This window comes from Podarcis bocagei, assembly GCF_964188305.1.
Source record: "Podarcis bocagei genome assembly, chromosome: 7".
In the NCBI taxonomy this organism is placed as follows: Eukaryota; Metazoa; Chordata; class Lepidosauria; order Squamata; family Lacertidae; genus Podarcis; species Podarcis bocagei.
This window is the reverse complement of record NC_138132.1, coordinates 22,900,516-22,922,768: the sequence shown is the minus strand read 5'-3', so window position 1 is coordinate 22,922,768 and position 22,253 is coordinate 22,900,516. Positions and strand designations below refer to the sequence as shown.

Genomic DNA, 22,253 nt, shown 5'->3' with positions numbered 1-22,253 from the left:
ACTTACCTTTTATTCCTTGCATGGAAAGGGTTGCCCTTGTTGAGTACGTTTGCAAACACAGGCATTCCATTCCATTGTTGCTGTTCTAAATTATTGTTTTCTGCTAAGCAGCAATCAGTCCACATTTTCAGCCCACCAGGGCTTGCTGCTTGTCAAATTGCTTCATGCATATTTTTTAACCCCCCCCCCCCCCAATCTGCCATTTCTGCAACAAATCCTCAATTTGTGCACTGGTGCTACAGGATGCAATTCATGAGCGTGCAAAATGTTCCGTAATCAGTGTGGGATGCAAGCTGGCATTGTGTGTCCAAGCAGTCTTAGGCAGAAGCAGAAAAAAAAGCTTCATAGTTGGAGACGGTAGGAGTTGCACAGAAAGACTTAGCTGCTTTCATGTATACCATGTAATTTCACATTTTCTTAGTGGTTGAGTTTGATTGTTGTAGAAACAGCCAGGAGGGTGACTGACAGTCTGGTTTGGGGGGAAAAAATCATAAGCATCGAGGACGCCCAAGTAAAATTCTTCGTTCTATATTTTGCAAGGGGAACCTGCAACAAAATGTTGCAGTGTATTATTTACATCTGTCTATCTCGGGCTACAAGGGAAGAGTGCATACCCTCTAACATTTCTCCAAAGAAAACAGGGACGTCCCATTCCATAAACATAATTTTACTATTTATACTCCATGCATCTTACTGGGTTGTCCCAGCCACTCTGGGCAGCTTCCAACAGATTTAAAAAAACAATTAAACATTAAAATAATCCTTCCCTATACAGGATTGCCTTCAGACAGCTCGGGAGTCAGATAACTCCATACCCTCCAACATTTCTCCAATAAAAAATAGGGACATCCTACCATATCATCCAACATTTCTCCAGTGAAAATAGGGACTTCCTAAGGAAAAGTGGGGCATTCTGGGATCAAATCAGAAACCTGGGTGGCTTCTCTCGATCTGGAAAATAGGGACACGGAGGATCTGAGAGTGTGCCTTTGGGGGTAAAGACAAACCATTGGGGAGTTACAGTGCCTGCTGTGGCTGTAGAGGCCAATATGGGAGAGACATATTTTATTGCAGGTGGGGCAAATGAAGGTGCCTGGTTTTGCTGCCACAGGTGCATGGTTTTACATACATAATTTTATTTATGTGCCACCTTTCCATAATTAAAACTGTGCTCAAGGCGTCGTATAACATGAAAAAGTACATAATTTCAAACATAACAAAAGTAGCCATCAACAATAACTAAAACACCAGAAAGTACACAACTGAGGAGGAGTGGGGGGGACCACTCCCCTTCTTCTGAACCTTCCCGAGAACGGGAGGACAGTATAGAATTAGAACAGTGGTTTGCAGAAGGTCATAATTCAGAGGCTGCAGAGGGGAGAAGCTGGGAAATAATGGAGCAGCAGGAAGAAGAAGCACCAGGGGAGAGACAGCTGACAGACTCAGTGTCTTTAGAAAGCATTCCAGACACCCCCTTCTCCCAGGACCAGGCGAGCATGGAGAGTAGTAGAACAGAAAGCTCAGAGGCAGAAAGCTCAGATTAGCTGACACAGGGGTGACGTAGAATAGGAGAGATGGAGGGAGTGGGACTTTACTTGGAGCAACACCATGATCTAGGGGAGCCTGCATTCCTTCGTCTCTCTCTCTGTGAATATTGAATAAATAACTTGGTAAGAACTTTTATTGTTTATCTGCTTCTCGGCTGCTACCGTGGAAGGGATCAGATAACCAAATCAAACAATTTCCACATATATCACAAGAAGATCTAAAATAAAGATGCAATAAAATAAAATAAAAAAACAACCCCCCCCAAAAAAAAACCCCACAATACCATCAACCCCAGAGTCTGTTGAACAGCCACAGCTTTTGTAGCTGGAGTTAGTCAGGGCCAGGTGGAAAAAACCCACAAGGCAGGGAGCAGATCTTCCAAGACTCACAGCAAAGGTGTATCCTTCATCCTACAAGGACTATTCCTGTTTAGGGTTCTAGGCAGCCATTCCATCCAACCGGGACACCCCCTGCCATTTTCTGTCTCCCCACCAGACAATGATCATTCCAGGCCCGCAAACATGCTTTGTCCTTTCCCAACACAAGTCCCCCCCCCCGCCATTTTCTTTTGTAGTACTTCTGCAAACCCCAGGGTTCACCCATGAGCATGCTTACACCTCCCTCTCATTTCTTAGTGTCCCTGTTTTGGCTACATTGCCCTTTGCACTCACCACCTCAGTTTATTATTAGAAGGGAGATGATGGCGATGACGATGGTGATGATTTATTTATTTATTTATTTATTTATTTATTTATTTATTTATTTTTGTAGGGTGCCCTGCAAAATTTTTAATTGAAGGGAATGGTATCAGTGAAGTATCAGTTATTGTGATTAATACTTTAATTTATTAAAATTTAAAGGGGGGGATAGTAACAAGTGCCTGTTTGAATTCAGAGAGATGAGACAAGCTCCCTGTTCCTTTGAAACGATTCGTCTCCAAACTGCACAGCTTTTAAAATACCCTTCATCTTGAGTTTCAAAGGAGATTAGTTAACTTGATAGCAGATAAAGAATCCCATTTCTATTACCCATGATAGCTTCAGTTCCCTGCAGAGGGATTTATGGTTGAACCACGCTGGGAACTGTAGCTCTCTGAGGGCAACAGGGGTATCCTAACAACTCCCACAGCCCTTAACCAACTATAGTTCCTTGGGTTATTTGGGGGAAGCCCTTCTGGAGTGCTTGGGGCAATTTACTTGTATTGTCTGGTTACAACAGCCCTGTTTTATTATCCCCATACAGTAGTACCTCAGGTTAAGTACTTAATTCGTTCCGGAGGTCCGTTCTTAACCTGAAACTGTTCTTAACCTGAAGCACCACTTTAGCTAATGGGGCCTCCTGCTGCTGCTTCGCTGCCAGAGCCCGATTTCTGTTCTTATCCTGAAGCAAAGTTCTTAACCTGAAGTACTATTTCTGGGTTAGCGGAGTGTGTAACCTGAAGCGTATGTAACCTGAAGCGTATGTAACCCGAGGTACCACTGTATTGGGGATTTGATGGCAAAGTCACTTGCCTAAGGCTACCCAGTGAGTTCTTGGCCGAGAGAATGTCTGCACTGGGTACTTCTTGACATTTGTCTCTTACTTCTAACAAATCTGATCGTCAGCAGGTTGGGAACAAAGAAAGGATATATTTCCCCAAATGAACCTGCTTAGACCCTGAGGTCAGCATCACAAGCCTTTCTCTTTGTACTGCCTCCAAGGGAAGTCCAGAGGGTGGCACTGCGGAAACAGGGATTTTCTGTAGTACATCCCTGTCTATGGAATGCTCTCCCCAGGGCATTCCTTGTGGTCCTTTCCAACTCTACAATTTTGTGATTCTGTGATCTCAATGTATTTTATTATTGAATTACTGTATTTTATTGTTGTGCTGTCATATCCGCAGCACACACTGAACACACATTTAAAGCCTATCAGTTCCCTCAAAGCACCCTGGAAACTAGTTTCATGAAGGCAACCAGGAATTCTATCTCTCTGAAGGGTAAACTTTAAAAGGGGATTAGATGAATTCATGGAGGATGATCTGTCAGTGAGAGTAAAAAAATGTGGGAGGGCTGTTACCTTCATGCCCATCTTCTAGGATTCCTGAAGTCGTCAGCTTGGCCACTGCCAAAACAATAACAACAGAACATTGGATTAGATCAGCCATTGTTCTGATCCAACAGGGCTCCTCTGAAGTTCTTATTCATAGGACCATAGGAAGCTTCCTTCTACTGAGACAGATAATTGGTCCATCTAGCTCACTATTGTCTATAATGACTGGTAGTGGCTCTCCAGGGTTTCAGAGAAGAAGGACTCTCAGCATTGTCTGCAGATGCTGGCGAGAGAACCTTGGGCGTTTTGCATTCGAAGCAGATGCTCTCCCGCTGAGCTATGGCCCTTCCCAATTTAGCTCAGTCTCTAAGACCCTGCACGACACCAGCTCCCTGCATCTAATGAAGGTTTGGGGCACTGAATGTTTTAGAGCCATTGCGTCCCAATCATCCTAGACTCCAGAGATCAGGAAGCCTGCCTTAGCCCACTTTCTGAACTCTGTGAAGAGCACGGCATGTAATTAGCGAGACTCCAGCATGCCAGCTTTTCTCCTTCCTGCTGTTTTTTGAGCTCTGCTCAGGTTCGCCACATTCCCGGTTCACTTTTGATCATCAGCTAAGCCCGGCTAGTTGCCTCAGCATCAGCCAAGCCCCTCTCCAGCCAGCAGTGGGACAACCTGCAGGTTCTCAATCGGTGCTGAAGCAGATAATCATCACCCACTGCCCTCCGTCGCATCAAGATGTGGTAGCACGTTCCCTAGGAATGTTTTGTTTTATGCTTTGAGCTGAAAGAGGGGAAACAGATCTAAAATGTTAGTTTTGCACTTTGTTGTTGTTGTTTAGTCATTTAGTCATGTCCGACTCTTCGTGACCCCATGGACCAGATCAGTGGCCATGATCTTCGTCTTTTTGATGTTGAGCTTCAAACCATATTTTGCGCTCTCCTCTTTCACCCTCATTAAAAGGTTCTTTAATTCCTCCTCGCTTTCTGCCATCAATGTTGTGTCATCTGCATATCTGAGGTTGTTGATATTTCTTCTGGCAATCTTAATTCCGGCTAGGGATTCATCCAGCCCAGCCTTTCAAATGATGAATTCTGCATATATGTTAAATAAGCAGGGAGACAATATACAGCCTTGTCGTCAATTGATTATCTAGCTTTTACTCAGTTGACTGATGTTAACCAATCATTGTTGTTGTTTAGTCATTTAGTCGTGTCCCAGTCTTCGTGACCCCATGGACCAGAGCACGCCAGGCACTAGACAGGAGTGCTTAACCAACCGTACTCATGGGTATAGAATTCTACACATCAATTCAAATTGCTGATATTTATTCTTAAAGCTCCACACCAAAATTGGGAAACTGGGGGGGCCCTTGCTGTTTTTGGACTCCAGCTCCCATCATCCCTGATCATTGTGGCTGATGGAATCAGGAGTCCAACAACATTTGGAAGGCCATGGGTTTCCAGCCATTGCTCTAAAACACCCTTCTCCAACCTGGTACTCTCCTGAAGTTGCTGGACTACAATTCCCATCATTTCTGAGCATTGGCCATACTGGCTGGGGCTCATCCAGTGCAATGATAATGAAGAGGGGCAGGAGGAAGAAGTCACATAAAGTGAGCAGTTTATTTTCATAGGCAGAGATAATAGCAAGAAATGGTACTCCTCTATCCTCGGCAAAACGAAACCCATGAAGTGTGATCATCAGTTTTGTCAAAGCAGACAATGGTCTCTGCTGCTCTTCAGCTTAAGAACGCTTATTCGGAAAGTTGTCTTTCTCAAAATCAGCAGGAGTTACTTATTTTCCTCAGTCAGATGTACTTAGAATGGAAGGGAATATTTTCAAGTGGCCTGAAGATGACAGCATGCCTGGTTCCTTTCTCCTACTCAGCTGGAGTTCAGCCATGATTAAAAACCTACCTGCTTTTGAGTATTATCTCTGTACCAAGCAGTGTATCACCATCTCTGGTGCACCCCTGATGTGACTGGGATGCATACAGCTCTCCTTGCCTGAACTCTTTGGTCCTGTGCACAAGCAAAGGTCTTTTTTGGACTTAAAACAGAAGCAAGAGCCTGATCCTCCTTCTAACTCCACCTGTGAAGCAATTAAAACAAACCAATTAAAAAAAGAGGCAGGGAACCTCTAGCCCACGTGGCAAACTTCACCCTCCAGGCTTCCCCCATTTGGCCCACAAGGTCCTTTTGGGCAAGCCATGCCCACCCACCCAGTCTATACCTGACATTGTACACAGGTAAGGGTGGGGCTTGATGGAAAAGGTGGGGCTTGCCCAAAGCCTGCTTTGAGCAGCTCCCAAAGCCCGAGACAACCAGCTGGTTTCCGGGAGGCTCTGAAGAGCAGGAACACAAAGCAGGAATGCAGTGCTGAGGAGGATCGCTCTCCCTTCACAGCAGCCAGTACAAAGGGGAAAGAGATCCAGTTTGGTGCTGGGCTCGGTCACACCACAACTCAGCATGCCTGAACTCAGTGCTAAGCAGGATTCTGCCCCTGAACAGCTCTCAGCATCCTCCACAAGCTACAGTTCCCAGGATTTTTCTTTAAAGAGGGGCAGCTCTTTAAAGTGGTATGATGCTGCTTTAAGTGTATAGTGCAGATGGGCCCTTGGCAATTAAGGACATTGTTATTCATACACTGTCTTTAATTCATGCAATGGCACCTATCAATTCTTTAAAGCTTTCAGCCCCAATTTCTTCCATTGCAAGCTGGTCCAGTAGATGACAGTAAACCAGTAGCCAAGATTGCAGATGACACTGAATTATTCAGGATGGTAAAATCCCAGGCAGACTGTGAATGGCTCCAAAAGGAGCTCTCCAAATCATGCGACTGAGTGACAGAGTGACAGATGAGATTTAGTGCAAGTGCAAAGTGGTGGATGGATTTGAGGACCAGGAAAAGGAAGACAGGTGTAACCTCACATACCCACTGAGGGTCTATAATTTTGGGGATACAGTGGAGAATGAGACAGTGCAATGAACAAGGCTGATATACACTTATCAGATGCATGAAGTGTTATCCCCCGCTGACAAAGAGATGTATACATGTTTATAAAGAGGGGAGAAATTGAATAGTGTGGTCAAAAGACCATAAACTCAATGTCTATGAAGTTTCTCTGCAAAGCTCTGGTATATTCAAGCTAAGCACAATCGCCATTCACAACACCAGGCTTTGGCAATGGCGCAACCTTCCCAGGTTTGCCACGCTAATCTGCAGTGGGAAAAGAAATCTTGATCTCCATTGAGACTTGAACAAATGGAATCAAACTTGCTAGGAAAGGTAAAGGCAAAATTATCTAAAGGAGTGTTCTTCAATGTTGGGTCCCCAGGCATTGCTGTATTACAACTCCAATCATCCCTAACCATTGACTAAGGTGGCTGGGGGTGATGGGTGTTTGTTCAATCAATCAATCTTCTTTATTGGCATAGTAAGAGTGTGTTGTATACGTGGATTGGAACACAACACAAGTAGCAAAACATAGTAGGAGGTACTTTAGGATAAAACTGTCCAGATATTGTGAGATACAAAGGTGGCACTTAGGACCTGTGAGAACGTAATTTCATGGCGTCACTCAAAAATCTTGCCACATTCTCCACAATGCCATTCCTACAATTATTCAACCGATAAGGTCACCCTGGAAGAATCAGTGCGGTAGACCCCCTCGTTCAATAAGGGAGCCAAGTACTTCCATATTTTTGCATAAAATGGGTAATGAAATAAAATGTGTGTGATGGATTTAACCTGTTTTGCGCCACAAGTGCCTTTCAGAATATGGGATTTTTGAGTATCTACCTTGCAAGATTGCAAACCGCAAAACATTAAATCTTGCGAGGGAAAGAGCTCTGTGTAGATGGGGATCGTAAAGGTGATGTAAATATGGAGAATCCTGGCCAAAGGAAGGTGAGGTTATGGGAGTTGTAGCCCAGCAACAAATGGGGACACAACGTTGAAGAACACTGGTCAAAAGGTCTTTTTACACTGTCATTCAACCTTGGGCTTCAAACCCCATCATCCACAACCAGTGTAGTCAGTGGCCCAGGATGATGGGAGTTGTAGTCCAGGGACCGAGGATTGAAGAACACTGGGATAGGTATCCAGTCTACTGATTCAACTGAGCCTGTTTTTGTCTGTAGAGGTACACACACAGAGAAATACCTTGGGTGGTATCCAATGTCCTACTCAGAGTAGAACCATTGAAATTAAGGGAGATGACTAACTTAAGTTTGTTAATTTCAGTGGGTTTTCTTTCAGTAGAACTTTGTTTGATACAACCGCACCCTCCTCACTTAAAAAATAATAATAATACGAAGCATTCTTAAGACTCGATTAAATGTTTTTCTCTGTGTCCCCGCCCCCCAATCTTTCCCCTCCTCAGCCTCCCACCATAGGCAGACTCTGATTACTCGGAGCGATATCTCACCATGAATGAATGGCAGAGATGGAGCTGCAAAGACAAAGAACTGGCTTTGTCTGCTGATGAATTAAGATAGCATGTGGGTGGCTGGGTGGATGGTGAATAGCAAAGACTTCCTTCATCCTCCTGTCACGGAGCTTTTCTTGTGTTTTCATTTTTTTTAAAAAAGAGAGCTTAATTCTCTGAACAATGAATTGCTGGCAAATTAGGGGGCTTAGGCAAAAGTTAATATTACATAAATGTATCTCCAGCAGGAAGGGGAAACCACATTAGCAAAGTGTTTGTGCTGAATTGTAATCTGGCCTTATACCACCTCTTATCTTATGGCAGGGCAGGGCCATAGCTCAGTGGGAGAGCATCTTCTCTGCAAACACAAGGTGCCAGGTTTGATCCCCAGCATCTCTAGTGATGTTCCTTGTCTGAAACCCTGGAGAGCTGCTGCTATTCAGCACAGAGCTTCGACTGGTTTTACACTGTAAACTGCCCTGTGATCCTCAGATGAAGGGTGGTATAGATAATCATCATCATCAACAACATCCTGGGTGAAGGCCTCATCTAATGTGAGTCTCAGAAACTAGCTTAAAGGTCACATTTACATCCATTTACATCCATCCACTTTTGACTCTGGCCCTACCCACCCCTACGTGGCCCCAGGAAAGTTGCCCAGAATGGAATGTGGCCCATGGTCTGAAGAAGGCTTCCCATCCCTGCCATATCAGAATCTTGGGAGCATTAACTTCCCTGTGCTCTTTTAGGAAATAGTCATCAAGGCAAGCTGTCTACCCTAGATAGTCACATATGATGATAATGATGAACATGCCCAAGGGACTGTGCTGACTTCATCCCTTGCTCCCAAGGAAGTTCCCTTGCCAATGTCCTCAGGGACAGTTGACTACATAGCTCCTACCACCACCACACCAGGTCCCAAAGGCAGCAGGAGACAGTGTGTCCTCTTTATTAGGGAGAGCAGATTTTCTCTCAGGAAACAGGGCTTGGTATGCACATGTTCCTGCAGGATAAAGCCCCTATAGACTCCAGACCAGCACTAGATTAACACCCCACCGCCACCACCATGAATACCTGCTCCATAGTTGAGGTCCTACTTGTCAACCTAGTTGTGTCTCCCACTGTGCGCTGACCAAGGTGCTGACACTAGACCAACACTCCAATCTATTGCCTGTGTAGGCTGATTCTTCAGTTCATAAGTGTTTGCTCCCTAGCTCAGGGGTCAGCAAACTTTTTCAGCAGGGGGCCGGTCCACTGTCCCTCAGACCTTGTGGGGGGGCCAGACTATTTTTTGGGGGGGAGGGGGGAATGAATGAATTCCTATGCCCCACAAATAACCCAGAGATGCATTTTAAATAAAAGCACACATTCTACTCATGTAAAAACACCAGGCAGGGCCCACAAATAACCCAGAGACACATTTTAAATAAAAGGACACATTCTACTCATGTAAAAACACACTGATTCCCCGACTGTCCGTGGGCCGGATTTAGAAGGCGATTGGGCCGGATCCGGCCCATGGGCCTTAGTTTGCCTACCCATGCCCTACCTGTCCTGTGTTGTCTACATGCTTTCAGTCGGGTTAGGCAGAGTGCGATACAGTCCCAGTGCCAGGCTGCCTTGGGAAGGAGCAAGGTTGTTGGAAGATGCACAGAACACCACAGGAGTGGGGGCAGGTAAACGGTGGGGGCCAAGTGTCCAGTGCATTGTAAGGTGACAAAATAAGTCAGCAAGCGAAAGGAGGGGATGAGTAAGGCCTGCATTGGTGACTCAGCGGGTTTGGCTTTTGCAACAGGTTGGCTCTGTTTTAAAGTGAATCATTTAATCTTTAGAAAGTGCAGCAAGCTGGGTTCTCTGATAAGCTCGATCAAGTTACTTTGCTCATTTTACTTTTGGTTTAGACGTGCACTCTTGCAGAATAAAAGGCCACCAAGAATTGCCTGATATCAGCTCAGACTGTTTGCCTGTCATACCCAAAGTTGTCCGATAGTGACTGTCCTCAGTTACAGGAAAAGGACTTGCCCATCACTTGCTCCTGGAACTTTCTAACTGGAAGTGCCAGAGTATGAGATTGTGACCTGCTGGTGTCATGATGGCTCCCACTGAAACCAGTCTTTCCATCTACAAATCCATCCCTGGCTACCTGTTTTCCCCAGCTGTCATCATTTCAGTAGTTTGTTTATTATTATTATTATTATTATTATTATTATTATTATTATTATTACTACTACAGTGGTACCTTGGGTTAAGTATTTAATTCGTTCCGGAGATCTGTTCTTAACCTGAAACTGTTCTTAACTTGAAGCACCACTTTAGCTAATGGGGCCTCCTGCTGCTGCTGCGCCGCTGGAGCCCAATTTCTGTTCTTATCCTGAAGCAAAGTTCTTAACCTGAAGCACTATTTCTGGGTTAGCGGAGTGTGTAACCTGAAGCGTATGTAACCTGAAGCGTATGTAACCCGAGGTACCACTGTATTATTAATAATAATAATAATAATATGTATACCCTGCCCATCTGGCTGGGCTTCCCCAGCCACTCTGGGAGGCTTCCAACAAAATATTATATTAAAATACAGTAATCCATCAAAAATTAAAAGCTTCCCTAAACAGGGCTGCCTTCAGATGTCTTCTAAAAGTCTGGTAGTTGTTGTTCACTTTGACATCTGACGGGAGGGTGTTGCACAGGGCGGGTGCCACTACCGAAAAGGCCCTCTGCCTGGTTCCCTGTAACTTGGCTTCTTGCAGTGAGGGAACTGCCAGAAGGCCCTCGGCGCTGGACCTCAGTGTCCAGGTAGAATGGTGAGGGTGGAGACGCTCCTTCAGATATACTGGACCGAGGCCGTTTAGGGCTTTAAAGGTCAGTACCAACACTGAAATGTGCTCGGAAATGTATTTTGTTTTTTTTGCAAGATGGAATGGGGCAGAATAATCATTTTGTTATTGCCATTTAAAAATAGCTAGGAGCCGGAAACCCTTGCCAATCTACCTTTCGTGCACCTGCACCCTTGGCATATAAACGGTGCCTCCACAAATACAGCTGCAGCTTCCAAATGGTGATCTCTGTGATGGTTGGCAGCAGGGGGGAAAAAGTGGAAGGAGCAGGTTTATCCTTTCTCAGTGCTTTAGATGTTTTAGTGAAAAGATGAGCAAATAGCCTACTCTGACTTGAAATGATTGCAAAAGGTATAAGGTGCATTTGTTTTCTTACCATCTGTTCCATTCTTGCAGATTAGCTCCAGCCAATCAGTGCAGTGTGTGTGAGAGAGAAGCAGATTATTTTGTTATTTACCACCCCAATCTCTGAGAGGCTCCAGGGATGCCTGTGCTTTACCCAGGGTCAGGTTTCCTTGGAATGACAATCAGAAGAGACTGTGGTGCCATTAGGATGTAAGGTTTTAGTTACAGTCAAACCTCGGTTGTCAAACATAATCTGTTCCGGAAGTCCATTCAGCTTCTGAAATGTTTGTCAACCAAGGCGTGGCTTCCGCTTGGTTGCAGGAGCTTGCTGCACTCAAGTGGAAGCCGTGTCGGACGTTCAACTTCCCAAAAAAATTTGAAAACCGGAGCATTTACTTCTGGGTTTTCATCATTCGGAGCTTCCGATTGGTTGCAGGAGCTTGCTGCACTCAAGTGGAAGCCGCGTCGGATGTTCAACTTCCCAAAAAGGTTTGAAAACCGGAGCATTTACTTCTGGGTTTTCATCATTTGGGAGCCGAAACATTCCAAAGCAGAGGCGTTCGGGAGCCGATGTTTGACTGTACACACATTTACAACCTGAGTGTAGGATGGAGCTTCCCTTTAGGTTTCCAGGAGAGCCCCAGCGTTCAGCACAGAGCAAGGCATAGAATTATAGAACTGTAGTGTTGGAAGGGACCACGAGGGTCATCTCGTCCAGCCCCCTGCAGTGCAGAAATCTTCTTGCCCAATGTGGGATTTGAACCCACAACCCTGGGATTAAGAGACTCGTGCTCTACTGACTGAGCTATCCAGCATGTCTTTCTCTCTGCTGCTTCTAGAATTCAGGCATATCGTTTCCTAACATAGCAGCTAGGTGAAGAGGGTGAGGGGAAAGACCCACCCGTTTATTCTGTGGCACAGAGCAGCTTCTTCGTTTATGCTAAATTGCGCTAAAAAGCGTCACTAAATAAGCTTGGTGGTTTTCCCCCCAGGAACAGGTGCCCATTAGCCAGTCAAGTGGAAGCTATGGAATTGGTTTATGGAATTCACTGCCATAAGGTGGGATGTCTTAGATGGATTTAAATCAAGGATGGGGAACTCATGGCCTTTTCCTTTGGGTTGTTGGACTCCCACTAGCCCCTTTCAGTATGGCCAGTAGTCCTACAACATAGGGAAGGGCATGGCTCCCTCATCCTGGATTAAAAGGGAACCAATCCATTTATGGTGGGGGATAAGTTGGAAGAGGATAGATCTATTTAGCCAGCTCTGGATAATCCTGGCGACACTCTCTGGAGTTTTGGGGATAATTGCTGTTCTTCACTGTAGAGGAGGAACCCAGCAATAAATCCACACAGAGTGGCTATTCTAATTAATTACGAAGAATAAAAACTAGGCAGCATTACAGCTTCCAGGCTCCAGTAAACATTTCTAACTGAAAGCAGTAAAAAAAGAAAAAGAAAAAAGAAAGAACACCAGACTCAGGTATTTGAGCACTGACTGGGGCTATGTGACATCTCTGTGACAGGTCTATTTAGAACTTCCTTTCGCATCTGGTCCTCCCAGGCAACGACACTCATTAAACTTTAGCTGTCAATCAAAAGGAGTTATAATAGAGTTTAAATGGCTCTTTGCAACACACAATGCCCTTTTAATAGCAGCAGGGTGATAAATAGCAACAGTGTTGCTTGCATTAATAATTGGAGAGCAGGGAGGGTAGGTGCCACTCAGAGCAGATTTAAATATTTGTTCATTTTCGCCCCTTGTGCTCCTTACAGCTGAAAGTCCCCACTGTATGTCTGCTGAGTTGATCCAGGGCCTCCATCCAGTTCCCATCGTCCCCCCCCCCGGATATTAGGTTCAAATCCCCGTGAAACTTAACCTACCCCACAGGGTTGTTAGGAGGATAATATGGGGGATTGTGTTACATACACCCACCACCAAGTTGTTCAGGGGGTTAAGCAATGCCATTTCTGCCCCCAAGAAGCTGCTAAGGAACTGAGCTACAAATCAGGAAGACTTGCCGCTGCCTTGTGAGCACCCGCAAAGTGGCTTTTCTCTTGGCCTCGTCTGTAACAGGGATAGCAGTAATAATAATAATAATAATAATACTTGTGACCTGCCTTACAGGGCTGTTGTAAGGATCACCAGAAGTTAATGGCACAACCTGCTTTGAACACCCTAAATGTCAGAGCTTAAAGCAGTTTCTATCAGGGGCATAGAATTGTGTGTGCATGTGTGCATGCGTGCAGGTGGGGCAATTGCCCCAGATGCATTTTGGGTGGGAGGGGGGAGGGTGCTGCTCACGCCACCCTCCCTTTGTTAGGCTGGGAACTAATCAGTTTCCAGCCTTGCAAAGCTTCTGGGGAGGGTGTAATGAGAAGGACCGCAGCCTCACAAAGACGAGGCTGAGATTGAAGGGCGCCTGGCTGCTGCGTTCTTCCTATGCATCCTTCTCATTCTGCCCTCTCCAAGCACTTGGGCAGTGAGGACTAGCCAGGTGAAGCAGGATCCTTCATCCTCCGCACCCCATGCCCACCCCGGGCACCATGGGGAAACACTTCCCTGCTGCTCTGTATAAACACTCCATCACTGTGGGTGGCTTTAAACTTGCCCTTTTGGGACTTGTTATTCTTGTTAAATTAGACATCACCTTGCCAACAAAGATCCGTATAGTTAAAGCTATGGTTTTCTCAGTAGTAATGTATGGAAGTGAGAGCTGGGCCATAAAGAAGGCTGATTGCCGAAGAATTGATGCTTTTGAATTATGGTGCTGGAGGAGACTCTTGAGAGTCCCATGGACTGCAAGAAGATCAAACCTCTCCATTCTGAAGGACAGACCCTGAAGCTGAGGCTCCAGTACTTTGGCCACCTCATGAGAAGAGAAGACTCCCTGGAAAAGACCCTGATGTTGGGAAAGATTGAGGACGCAAGGAGAAGCGGACGACAGAGGACGAGATGGTTGGACTGTGTTCTCGAAGACATGAGTTTGACCAAGCTGAGGGAGGCAGTGGAAGACAGGAATGCCTGGCGTGCTGTGGTCCATGGGGTCATGAAGAGTCGGACACGACTAAACAACAACAGAGCACATGACGTAACTGCAGAGGATGCCAGGCTCGAATCCTGACATCTCCGGTTTAAAGGTTCAGGTAGCAGGGAGTGGGAACAATCCCTACCAGAGATGACCCTGGAGAGTAGCTGCTGGCCAGTGCAGACATTACTGGGATGGATGGGCAAAGGGTGTGAATTGGCAGCTTCTTGTATCTTTTGCACACACATGGGGTGCTTGAATGCTCTTCTGCATATGAAATTCCCTCCTATCTGCACCCGCAGTTGCTGGCATCTGTTGACATACAGCTTTCCGATGCGATTTATGAGCCCGGTTTTATTGTCTTTACGAGCTTTCATTCCCTCCGCCCCCTGAAATTGTACCACTCCTTTCCCTTCTCGGGTTGCAGAGCAGCTTAAGAGAGGCTCTTCACAGCTCCCAAAGGTCAACTCTGAGGTTGTCGTTTGTTTTAAGATGTTATTGGCGCAGGGCTAGAGGGGACAGAGCCAAGGAACGCGGTTAAGAGTGCGGATTACGCTTGTAAATTTTAATTAATCACATTGCCGCTGTATAAGGCAGCATTGTGGCATGTACTTGACACTGAAGTATTCTATTTCTTACAGCAACATCGCCCTGTTTGCTTGTGAGTGCGCGTGCTTTTAAAAAAGGCAGGGCAAGTAGTATCTGTTTCCATGAACATTTTGGTTTGGAAAGGGGCTTCTTAGTACTCCCGTCAGCTAAAGGCATTTTTGCTTATTGGGATGCTATAGTTCATTTCACTATTAGATTTGCTTTTACACGTGCAGGGAAGGATCAACTAAGAATGTTTGCCCTTTTTGGAAGTTGTGGAGAGTGTCTTTCTCTGAATACTGCATTTGTTATTGAGGGGCTTTATACTGCTTTATATGAAATATCAGCCCATGGCCTTTTAAACAGTGTGTGTGTAGGGGTTATTGTTTTCGTTTGTAGCTACATTTTGCATTTTTTATATTGTAAACTGCCCTGTGATTCTCAGATGAAGGGCAGTATAGAAATTTAATAAGTAAATAAATTTATAGCAGGGATGGGATTTTTTTTTGATTCAGGTCACATTTTGTTTACAGTGGTACCTCGGGTTACAGACGCTTCAGGTTACAAACTCCGCTAACCCAGAAATAGTACCTTGGGTTAAGAACTTTACCTCAGGATGAGAACAGAAATCGTGCGGCGGCAGCAGGAGGCCCCATTAGCTAAAGTGGTACCTCAGGTTAAGAACAGTTTCAGGTTAAGAATGGACCTCCAGAACGAATTAAGTTCTTAACCCGAGGTACCACTGTATTTATTTATTGCATTTGTATCCTGCCTTTTTCTCCCCAAAGAACTCAAGGCACACTCTGTTCTCCCCCTCCTCATTAAATCTCCACCACAACCCTGTGAGGTAGGTTAGGTTGCTAGGTAGCAGCTGGCTCAAGGTCACCCAGAGGGCTACAAGTATGTGAGCGGGGATTTGAACCCTGGTCTCCCAGGTCCTAGTGCAACACTCTAACCACTACACCCCACTGGCTCTTGAGTTTTAATTCGGACCTACCTAACTTGCACTTTGCAAAATAATGCAAGGGACAAAATACAGCTTTACTTTGAAATGTGCGCTTGTCCGAATTTCGAGATGCGGTTCTCCAGTCATGCAATACATACCAAAATACTTATATTAAGGGGAGCTGTTCTAGAAAATAGCATTAATCTGCATTTTATTAGGGGAAATTGCTTGCAAAATATGCTTACTAGGGGAAATGTACATTAAAATGCAAGTGCTTTTAAAAATAAAAGAGAATTGCAAACTGATGCAGGACTGAACCTAAGACTGGAAGAATGAGAAATTTAGAGACACTGAAATGGGCAGATTTATTCTTCCCTAAGGAAAATGAGCCCATGTTTTAAAAGTCTTTGAAAAATCCAGGCTGATTTCTTAATGAAAGACTTTAAACTAAATTTGAGCCTTTAAAAAAATTAATGTGTGCGTATCTATATATGTGTGTATTTATATATAAATGTGTGTGTGTGTATATATATATATATATATATATATATATATACATATGTGTGTGTGTGTGTGTGTGTGTGTGACATGACTAAAATAGGCTCTTTCAAAGGTCTCAGACCAAATAAACCCAACTGGCTGACCCTTTCCTGTTTTTCATTAAATGCTGCAGAATGTGCGCTGAACTCACTGATGGTCAGGGTACTGAGTACTGTTATCAGCCCAGACAGCAGCCCAAACTTTTCCCAGAAGCAAAAATCAGGTCCTGCGGAACCTAAGTCAGACACAGTTTAATCCAGGCTTCAATATTTCCCTCTTCCTCCTTCCCCTAAATTGGCTTACCGCAAGCAGTACAATAATGCTCTCAGTTAATTTGGCTGCTATCCACATGGGTGAGTCTGAGGGTGACCACTTACACAGTGCCAGAAAAAGAGGGCAAAGCAGGATATTTAATTTAAAAAATGACCACGAGTTAATTCTACAGATAGCTGCAAATTTAGAATTCTTCTGGAGTATCCAATATTAGTCACACTCAGGTGTCTAATTAAGTTGGTTCATTTCAATGGGTCTACCTGAACTAGCATTGGATATCAAAATTATGTATCAAATCACCCACATACATAATTTTAAAATTTGTACTAATAATTACTTCTAACAATGAGTGGTAGATTTCTCTCTCTCGCTAGAGCTTCTTTCAGTAAATGAACAATAAAATCACATCCCAGCACCCCAATATTTCAATTAAATGTTTTAACTGTTTTAACATTGCATTTCTCATATTGTTGCAACCTGCACTGGGGTGTAGGGTAGATAAGAATTCCAATTAAGCAATCAAAATACAGCTGTACCTTGGAAGTCGAACGGAATCCATTCCGGAAGTCCGTTCAACTTCCAAAATGTTTGGAAACTAAAGCACATCTTCTGATTGGCTGCAGGAAGCTCCTGCAGCCAATCAGAAGCCACAAAAGCCCCACTGGACGTTTGGCTTCCAAAAATAGTTCGCAAACCGGGACAGTCACTTTCAGGTTTGCGGCGTTTGGGAGCCAAAACGTTCAAGAACTAAGCTGTTCGGAAACCAAGGTACGACCATAACAGCAACAACAAACTGCTGTTGTCATTGTCACCGTCATCATCATCATCGAAATACAGTATGTCTCGTTGTAGTGAGGAAGTGGCGGGAGTGAGCCAGTAGTAAACCACACAAAGTTAAGTGAATTAACTCTTTATTAGAAAAAAAGAGGATCTGCAGTAGAGCCAGGCCTCATGATCCAGGCCTCATGAGCACAGCAACTCTTCTTCAGTAGGCCTTGCCTTTATGAAGCAGTTGTGAAGACTGAAGGTCTCACCTTCCCACAGCTGCATAAGTCCCCTCCTCTCTAGGGTTTTCTCCAAGCAATCAGAGACTGTGCCTTTGTGATGCTAACTTCTCCTTTGCCCTCTTCATGCCTCTCCTGGTTCTGTGAGACCAGCAGAGAGGGGACCTTGTCGCAGCAGGAGGGGAGATACCCCTGCCTCTTCGGCAGCCTGACTCATCTCTGCCTCTTGACCACACCCCTCCAACTCTCCTGCTTCTGGACATCCCTATGCCACAGACTCTGCCCACTTACTAAACCCTGTTGGCTCTTCAGCTTCCGACACTTCCTCATCCCAGTCTTCTCCCTCTGACCTCTCATCATCTTCCCACCACCAATCCCCGGGCTCTGAGCCTTCTTCCCTTGGTGCTTCCCCAGCTGGTTCCTCCCACCACTTTCATTTTTGCCGCAAACAAATAATTGAATCTCTCCCCCCCTTTCTCTTGTGACAATGGCAGTGCCCTCCCAGAGGCAGAAATGCATCTTGCGTTCTCGGCGTTGCGTTCTCGGCATAGAGAGAGTTGCGTTCTTGGCGTACAGGCCAGGACCTGCTTATCTTCAGTGTATAGAAATTGGAATGATCTGATCCTATTCGTAGCCTTACAGAAAGTCTTCCTGTTACACCGTTTTAGAAATTGTTTTGGGGGGAGTAAATATATGAACACCTTGTCTTAAACATTTTGTTCATCATTCTAAAAGAAAGCATGTCATAATTCATTTGACTTCTCATTTTCCCCACTCTGGGGAGGGGCGGGGAACACTCCCCAGAAATCCTCTTTCTGCTTAATATTTCTGAACCTACACATCTCTACACCCGAAACACTCTGCCTAACAGTAGAACTGACCCTAGGGAAGAAGGACCTATGGCTTCCTCCATGGCGCTTATACATTTTCTCCATATTGCTCACAATGTTCCATATGGAGCTCTGTGCAAAATGCTCTGATAATTGAAGGAGGGCAAATCAGCTGATTTCGAGGGCATGGGTTTTTTTTTTGCTTTGTTTTTAAGCAGCTTGTGCTTTTAAAGTGTACAATGGAGAGAGAGAGAGAGAGAGAACAAGAGAACCTCCTGATAATCTGCACTCTGTGAAAATGGAGACTGAAGATTCCCTGAAGATGCCGGTGTTAAGAGCCATTAGATCAAGTCTAGCTTTTGTCCCGGGGGCCATGGCAAAATGTCTACCTCTGTTGCTTTCTAAGGGCTTTCTCTGGTCTAGTGTTAAAGCATTTTAAGTGGTGAGGTTTCCTTCTAGCCTTCTCATAGGATTTTAATGCCAGGGCAATCACCTCGCTAGAAATTGCTCCTAATAGCCAGCTTGCCTTTTTTTGCTTCCTTTCCGGCTCTCTCATTGCACTCTTTTCATTCCCACCCCCCACACATCAACTCATCCTAGTATTTGTAAGTTCTTAAAATAAATCTGCTGCCATGTCTTGAGGTAGCAAAAAATTAAATATGTACTTTAGACTTCTGTTGTACTGTGGGAAAGAGGCACAGTGGTAGAACATATCCAGGTACTGCTAGGAAGAGTTCCACATTACTGAGGAAGTCAGGCCTGACAATGGTACCACCTGCCTCAGTTCAGAGGTAGTGCCACCTGCCCTCCAGATGTTGTCAGGCTCCAACTCCCATCAACATTAGCCAGTATGGCCAGTGTCCAGGGATGACAGAAGTTGTTGACATCCGGAAGGTTCTGCATTGGCTACTCTTGCCTTAATTATATATCCAGGTTTGAAGACTGCAACACAATTCTCTGTGAGGTTTATCTTTGAGGAGGAGTCTTAACTAGCTTCACTTGGTCCAGATTGCAGCTCCAGAGATGTTGGTTGATACTCAACCATGGGATACCAGCCTTGTAACAGCTGCGCTGGTTATCGCTTTGCTTCCAAGGTGCAATTCAGAGTGTTTTTGTGATGATCTTGTAGAGCCCTGAGTGGCTTAGGTCCTTAAGGATCACTGCTTCCTGCACCAACTTGCCTGCTCTCAGATGGAGAGGTCCTTTTCCTTGTCCTGCCTAGGGTGAAAACACAACTGCACGGAGCAGGGCAGGGGAGAAGAAGAAGAAGAAGAAGAAGAAGAAGAAGAAGAAGAAGAAGAAGGAAGAAGAAGAAGAAGAAGAAGAAGAAGAAGAAGAAGAAGAAGAAGAAGAAGAAGAAGAAGAATTTATTTATACCCCGCCCATCTGGCTGGGCCTCCCCAGCCACTCTGGGCGGCTTCCAAAAAAATATTAAAATACTGTAATACATCAAACATTAAAAGCTTCCCTAAACAGGGCTGCCTTCAGATGTCTTCTAAAAGTCTGGTAGTTGTTCTCTTTGACATCTGGTGGGAGGGCGTTCCACAGGAATAGGAGACTGCCTTATATTGAATCAGACCATTGGTCCATCTAGCTCAGTATTGTCTACATTGATTGGCTCTGGCTGTCCAGAGATTCAGACATTCTCAGCCCGACCTAGAGATGCCAAGGATCAAACCTGGGAGCTTCTGTATGCAAGTGTAGTTGCTCTGCCACTGAAATGCAGGCCATACACCCTTCTCAGGTGTTATCCTCGGTCCTCTAGCAGTGCTGTCCCAACCCCAGCCGTGTACGAAAACAGAGCCTGTGGGCAAAAACCAATCGATTGACCATGGTGGTCTTCAGATCTCCCCATCTCAAGCCTCAGCAATCTGCCTTCAGCAAGTGGACCTTGAAAAGTCTGCCAGCCAGTGAGATTGACTGAAAAGATCATGAACTGCTGGGCAGAATTATGCCAGGGCTTTCCCATCCAGCCATCTGTTTGGGCAGGCACTGCAGCTTTTGTGTTACCCAGATGAGGTAATGTGCTGTGGCAGCCTGTGGAGAGGGAGAGAGGGAGGGAGGAAAGGAGGGAGGGAGGTGGATGGAGAAAGCAGAATGATTCCTCCTTTCATCAGAAATTGACTTGTCCATCTCACTTTGGGCAACAGGGGCAGCCAGCTTCCATTTGCCACTGGCCATGACACTGGGCCACCATCCTTGTGGCCTCCTGTTTCCAGTGTCTCAGGAGAGCAACCCTCAGGGCACAATAGCCAGGAGGCTTATTGTTTGTTCTAGTGCTGCTGACTCCACTTGCCAGCAAAAACCTGGATTTAAATATAGAAACCTTAGTTGCCATAACAACCATCATTTCTTTTTTAAAGAAAAAGGAAGGAAGGAAGCTTTCCAGTTTGAGAGGTAGCAAAGTTCTTCTGCTATCCAAGATGCAAACAGCTGCTTTCGGTTCTTTTTGCAAAATGCTCAGCAAAATAAAACAAAACAGAAGCTTGGGCTCATTATATGAAAAGGAGACTGCAAACCCCTCTTGCTCCTCATGAGAAGCAGGGGGTGGAGGGAGAGAGAGAGAAAGAAAAAGAAAAAGAGAGAGAGACATACAGAGGGGTAATGCCTAGGGCTCCATCTGTTGTTTTGATGCCTGGAGTGACCAGCCTGCGTTACAGCGGGGATTCTGCAGTGACAGGGATTTTGTGTGTGCATGTGTGTCTGGGAGAGAGAATGTGTGCATGTGTGGTCCCCTCCCCTCCTCCTTTCCAGCACCTTAGAACTATCGGAGTTAAAATTCATTACATACATGCATGTGGAGCAGAAAAGCGGGCTGGGGAGGGGGGGGGAGTATGAGATCACCAGAGGCTGATGAATTATAAATCACAGGCAGAGACTCCGATGACCAGCAGCTTGTATACCAGTGTGATGCGGCTGTTGCTGGAGAACAACAGGGGCTTGAGGGATCAAATGTTGCAGGCAGTGATAACAGCAACCCGATACTATTGGAAAGCAATCTTGCAAGCTCACCAATCGGAATGACTCCCTTAAAATTTCAAGGAGGTCCTTCGAAATACAAACAGACCAGAAATAAAAACCTCCCAGATATAATATTTCTCTCTATATAATTTTTTTTAAAGTGGCTTCTATTTCCCCTATGTTCAGAGACCAAACAGGTGCAGTGTGCTTTCCAGAGGCTGTTGCACATCCCATCAGCTCTGACCATTGGATCTGCTTGCTGGGCCTAAAGGGAGGTGGAGTCAAGCAACATCACAAGAGCACCATGGTGGCTGCCACTGCGAGTAACCAGAGTCAGGGTTTTTTTAATGAAAGAGACTAACCTAGGGATGTCGGCCAGCAGTGGAACAAGCTGATTGGGCACCAGGGGCGGCATTTTTTCACCTCCCTCAGTGGTGACACCAGGGGTGGCCTGCCCCCCGCCCCCGCCCCCCTTCCTCTGCCCCTGATGTCGGCATAAAATGAATAAATGAATTCACTTCGGCTGGCGTGCTGAGGTTCTAAAAGCTGCCTGGGGATTTGTCCACTGTTCCTGTGCCTGTTCAGGGCATCTTGTATTGCAGATGGTGCTTGCGGTCTCTTCCAGCTCTATAGTCCTATGATTCTATTATCCCTGTTCCCTTCAATTTCATTGGCTGCTAGAGTGACCACTAGTGCATTGCCCAAAATGAGGACGTACATCACCCAAAATGAGAATTTTTGGGGAGGGAGGGAGAAATGCAGAAGCTAATTTGCACATGTAGATGCAGATTTAGAAAAAAATTAAATCATGGATGGTGGACTTGTGGTCCTCTGGATGTTGTTGGAGTCCTTCTCCTGTTGGCCCTAGTGATGAGGAGAGTTGGAGTTCTGAACA

General features: G+C 45.3%; 1 protein-coding gene across 1 annotated transcript in view; it reads left to right on the top strand.

Annotated features, from left to right (window-relative positions):
* Window positions 1-22,253, top strand: part of HIVEP3 (HIVEP zinc finger 3) — a 259,289-nt gene that overhangs the window by 97,212 nt on the left and 139,824 nt on the right. The gene's annotated exons all lie outside the window — the stretch shown is intronic.